The 6000-nt window shown below is 41.3% G+C and overlaps 1 protein-coding gene across 1 annotated transcript in view; it reads right to left on the bottom strand.

Annotated features, from left to right (window-relative positions):
• Positions 1-363: 363 nt before the first annotated feature.
• Positions 364-6000, bottom strand: part of THEMIS2 (thymocyte selection associated family member 2) — a 302824-nt gene continuing 297187 nt past the window's right edge. Inside the window, exon 7 of the mRNA XM_086957488.1 lies at positions 364-2750. The gene's annotated coding sequence lies outside the window, so the exon portion shown is untranslated. The remainder of the gene's footprint in view (positions 2751-6000) is intronic.

Below are 6000 nucleotides of genomic sequence, written 5' to 3'. Positions count from 1 at the left end.
CTTAAAAAGAAGAGAGAGAAACCTAGTATAGGACTCTCATCCTAACCATCAGATGGAAAGTGTCAGGTAGAAGTCTAAGAGGAAGAAAAAAGAAAGACCTATCTGATGTCAGCCTTCACATCACGTCAATATAATAAAACTAGCAGTTTCCTGCATCCGTGGTGATGTGGTGCAAATACATAGCCTTCCCATCCAGTGCTGATTTATTAGTAGGGACTCAATATACCTTCATAGTTAAAGAGGGGAGACAGGTTATGATGCATGGCACTGTAAGAAAACAAGCTGCTGCTGTTATGTGACTCAAATCCCCCAGAGTAATTGCTGCAGTCTTTCACACATTGATTCAAGTCGGAAACATCTGTGTTAATATGGAATTAGGACATTTTATTTATTTACAAAGTGCTTCACCAATAAGGTTAATTTACTCTGCTCATTAATTAAAACATTCACATGGCTACACTTTTAAAATGCATTCGTGCAGCTCAATTTAGGAAACTGCAACAATAGACATTTCTGAAAAGTATTTGAAAGCTACTAATCAATTGGCCTGATTGATTTAGACTATGTAAGCTTTTCCATATTTAGGTATAGTTATACCCTTCAGGGGGCCTGAGGCATCAGATCGATTCCACCCTTCCTAAGCCCATCTGCAAGAAGAACGGGTTTGCCAGAGTGAAAAAACACACACAAGTGACTTTGCCAGTTCACAAATTTTTCCTGTGTCAACTTTTTGGAGCATATTTACCAAAAAACTGTTGGAGAGCGGAGTTACACCAAAATTGGTAACGACACACTCCGACAGTTTAAAAATGCAGGGATGCGCCGTAGTCACAAGAATGCGGCACACCCCTGCGTTACCCCTAGCGATGTTGCTAAGGAACACCTTCTTGCACAAACACAATTTTTACAGGCGATTCGCTCAATGAGTGCTGTAGAATGCAGCATACGTTGAAAGAGCAAAATACGAGGAGAAATAAAGCATTTCTACTCGTATCGCCTGCTTATGACCAGGTATTCCCTGGGGGTAATTTTGGCATTGTCCCATACCTTGTAAATATGGGGCAGCATCAAAAAGCAATGGGTGTTGCGGCAGAACGCTCACTGCAACACCCACTGCATGCGCCAATCATATACCCTTCCCCTTATTTGCAAGGTGGTGTTAAGCCATTTTACGTGGCTTAACGTGCCTTGTAAATAAGGCGAAGGAGTCTACGCCACTAGAACGTCGGAAAAAGTGATTTTCTGGTGGCGTTAACTCCTTGTAAATATGCCCCTTTGACTCCTTAAAAAGAGTAAGTATTAGTTCAATCCCACCTCCACCTCTCCTCAACTTTGCAAAGGGATACATTAATGGTTAATATCGACATATGAGGGCAAAGCATTGACAGTTTACAGACTAAACCTGTCATTAATAAAACATTTGCAAAGACAAAGCTGCGTGTGTGACAGCTCTCACGGTGCCTGTTGCTACTGTTGTTGTGGCTGTGAAAGGGGAGTACTGGAGGGTGCAGAGAAGAAGCCAAAAGTCCCCACAAGTCCAACATGCTCCTTTGGTAGCTCGTTTGCAAAGTGCAGCTTTTTGCTAGGCATGGCATCCTCTGTCCCTTTAAGAGTGGCAAAACTGGTTCGTTGTGAATCTGGACGGAGGCCTGCTGTCTTTGATTTGTTTCATTCCTGTATTTGCAGCCACTTACAGCAATCGCTTAATGTAGCCTGTTTAATGAATACTGAAGAGGAATTATTTCCAAGAGTCCTTGGCAAATGGCATATGGCGTATTTGGGCGCTGATGCATGCATGATTGCATCACATGATAAAACACAGTAGGCGATAGGACCTAGCCAATAACACATTGGGCCCAGAGTGTTTCAAAGGATGTCATTTAATGAAACTACAGATCAGAAAATTAAAGTGTAAGCCACAAAATATATGTACATTTATGGGACCTCAAACGCGGCATACCACCAGAATGTGTTTTCTTTTAGGGAGAGTGTGGGTGGGGGGGTGTCATGGCAACTGCAGAGAGGAAATAACTGAACTCTCTTCCCAAACTGTAGAGCCAGGTGGATTGGTTATTCACACTTTTAGAATGGCGGTCAGTCGGCTGCTTGGAAGCCTCTTAGCCTACTGCGCTGCGGTCTATCGGGATCCTCCATTGCATCCTTGCCTTAAGCATCACGGCTCCATCAAAAAAGACAATGCAATATCCAAGCATGATAAAGATTGAAGTACGTGTGAGAGAATTTGGTAAATGCTGCCAAACTGGCCTTTAGGCACGTCCAGGCGGTATCCCATGTCTGCCCCAGTGTACAGAGATGTCAACAGTCAATCACAAGGGGAAAAGAACCCACAGTGACAGAGAATCACGTACATGTGGCAAGTCACTGTATCCATAGACGGTTGTAAACAGCCTAAGATTGTTAAATTCCAGCTGTGTTTTTCCCAGCATGGAGGTAATTCTAGGCGCGAGAAGAACCTACACTTATGATGCTGTCGCACATCATCGTCTACTTCTAACTCCTTCAGCCAAGCTGGCTTCTGTAGCTGGACCTCATTTCCTGTTTAGCTTGAGGACTTCTTTTGTAGGTATCTGTAATGAAAGCAAGTGGCAGGTTGCATGGTCTGCCCTCCGAAATAAGATGGCGTCTATGGCGATGCAGTCTGGTCTGCGTTGAAAGTTCTCCTCTGCTACCCGGAGCATTTTCCTTAGCACTGGAGCACTGATGACAGATGTGAAGCAAACATCAATGATCTGAAAGACAATAGATACAATATTGAATTTTTGTCTGCATCAGAGCTCTTCTTTAAGAATAAGTACAATTCAAAATACACTAACGGCAGAGCAGAAAAAACAGGTTGTAGGCATGTTGGAATTAAAGATCTTCGTGTTGATGGACCACCACACGTTCAAAGTAAGGGTGTGTATTTTTAACTGAAGCTTCTCTCTCGCTCTCTCTGGGTAGAGGTATACAGTCAGTGTGTCAGAGAGACACTGAGATCACTTGAAACGTGATTTGCTTCCGGGGGTCAGGTTCACTAATTTCTCACCTTAAAGTGCTGTGTAAACTTTCCACAGTGCTGCAAAATACGCACCACCGTCCGCTTTACAAAGCTATTTATAGCAATGAATATATCCGGATGGCTCCAAATCACTCCATTTACTTCTGTGAGAAATCGCAAATAGTTATACTGCTATGCAATTGTACTCCACCAGGGTCGGATTGGAATCACAATTTGGCCCGGGCACTGACGAAAAAAGTGGCCCACATTCAAGGGGCGTGGCCCACAATTAAGGGGTGTGGCCCACATTTAAGGGGTGTGGCCCACATTTAAGGGGTGTGCCCTTTCATGAAACACCATTTGGTTACATACGTCAATGTCCTTGAATATTAGATGTAAATACATTAAGAATTTGGACAAGTATGGTAGTGCACTGTCTGAGAAAATCTACTATGTGTGTATATATATGTATATAGAGAACTCTAATCACTAGTATATGAAGTAGACCTTTGTACTATCAACCATTTCTATGTGACTCTCAGAGTATATCCATTCGTATCCCTTCCTTAGGTATTTAGAGATAACTCTAATCACTAGTATATGCAATAGACCTTTGTACTCTCTACCATTCCTATGTGACTCTTAGAGTATATCCATTCGTATCCCTTCCTTAGGTATTTAGAGATAACTCTAATCACTAGTATATGCAGTAGACCTTTGTACTCTCTACCATTCCTATGTGACTCTTAAAATATATCCATTTGTTTCACTTCCTTGAGTGACTTTGCTACTTGTACATTTGCAATTTTTCTTTTTGTTTGTATCTCTTCCTTGTGTGACTTTACGTCTTGTACATTTGCAATTTTTTCTGCTTGTATCTTTTATGTAACGCATGTAATCCTAAGTCCTTATGTTTCGCAACTGATTCTTATGTAAAGCGCTCTGACACCTTCTGGTAAAGTTTGCGCTATATAAATTCGCATTAAATTAAAAAACAAAAAACAAAAAAAACTAACACTGTTTATGTGCTGCGTGGGCCTCAGGGGGGCCGAGGTGAAAATGGCTCAAAGGCCTGAGCAACACCTGGCCCCAGGGAGGTCGATGTTTGCAAACAATCACCCCCTCCCCAGCCACCCTCAGCCTGATTGCTTTGCTGGGCAGGGGGTGAAGGAGAGGCCCCAGCGGATAATCACTGAACAGTGAAGCTGCATTCATTTCTCTGTCTCTGTCTCCATGCCCTCTGTGGCCCGTTTTTTTTCCTCCCGTTTCCTAGTCCACAGAGATCACGGAGACAGAGAAATTAATGCAGCTTCACTGTGCGGCTGGGAAAGGGGAGAAAAAAACCGGCCCACAGAGGGCACGGAGATACTGGCCCTTCGGCCGATGCCCGAATGTCCCCATTGCCAATCCGCCCCTGTACTCCACAATAGGGTACTGTTATGCTCAGGTAGGATCAAGGGCAGGACTTGATTTGAGCCGGTGGTTGCCAGTGGGGGGCACCAGAACCTATTTTTGAAGACCGTCACTTATTTTTCTGTATCATTTATTTATTGAGCGCAAGAGAGGGAAATTACACAGATTGGAAAGACGGTAAAACCGTCATAAAAGGAGAAAGCAGGAACCCGCATGAGTGAGATGAAAGGTGAGGGAGTGTCTGGTGGGGGATTAAAAAGGTATGAGGTGGTTTTAAAACGACCAGCCTAGGTATTCCATTAGGCAACATTTAATTGCAGCAGTTTCGGGCACCTGCAGTCTTTCTTTCACAAATTAAGCACTGAAGGTTGGTTTGACAGCCCAGAAACGTACGAGATTGTGGACCGTTTGTCCAGATGTTTTGGTTGTTTCTGCACCTTGCACTCGGAAATAAATTGAAAAAAGAAAAGCTTGTTGCTGTTTCCGGTGGGTTGTATATTTTGGGCGGTGGAACTCCAATGCTGCATTTGGAATCAATCTATCTATCTATCTATCTATCTATCTATCTATCTATCTATCTATCTATCTATCTATCTATCTATCTATCTATCTATCTATCTATCTATCTATCTATCTATCTATCTATTTAATTATTCACTGAATAAGGTAAAGGTTAAGGGTTAAAGGAAGTTATAACTAGATGAACATGTCAGTTAAAACACAGCATTCCAAATTAACAAAACTATGAATCTCAAGTAACTATAATTTGTGCTTAAAAGTAACTATAAATCGCGCCCCCCTTCATGAACAGTATAGGTATTAATGATCTCATTTCAGATGTAGAAGTGATGTTATCAATGATGTCTTAGAACATGTCATGAGTGATGTAATATGGGAGTTAATTAGCACTGCATGGTGAGGGCAAAAGTTATAGTTATGTTGTAGATAGTTGTAGATTGATGACAGGATACTTCTAGTTGATTACACGTAGATTTATTGTAGGACACAGCTGAGTACAAAACCTCGCCAGCTGACCAGACCATCAACTGACCAACAAGTTACTTTAGGACATAAGTTATAGTTACTTGACATAACTGTAACTGATGAATATCAGTGGTGTAGTTTGTTTAAAATGGTGTTTTAAGAGACATTTTCACTGAACTATAACGGTCCTTAAATCATTGTTTTTGTTAGTGAATTTCTAAGATTTTTGTAAATACCAATTTATAACTATCACTTCAACATTTGTTTTTTCCAATGAATATTTAGGGCTATTTTAATGTCATTTGATTAATCTTCTATAGGCACCAAGACACATAGGGTTATGTTTTTTCAAGTATTTATTGGGTGCTGCTGCATTCTCTACAGTATAGAAAACAGTTGGTCCTCGACATATATTTAACATACAAAACAATTATTGCATTTGGTTAAGTTAATTTTCGTCAAACCCAGACTGAAACTGATTCAGTCTGGGTTTGACGAAAATTAACTTAACCAAATGCAATAATTGTTTTGTATGTTAAATATATGTCGAGGACCAACTGTTTTCTATACTATCGAATACCCAGGTCCTTTGACTAAACTGGGTC

This window comes from Lissotriton vulgaris, chromosome 2_1 (assembly GCF_964263255.1).
Source record: "Lissotriton vulgaris chromosome 2_1, aLisVul1.2, whole genome shotgun sequence".
Lineage (NCBI taxonomy): Eukaryota > Metazoa > Chordata > Amphibia > Caudata > Salamandridae > Lissotriton > Lissotriton vulgaris.
This window is presented reverse-complemented; position numbering and strand designations above follow the sequence as displayed.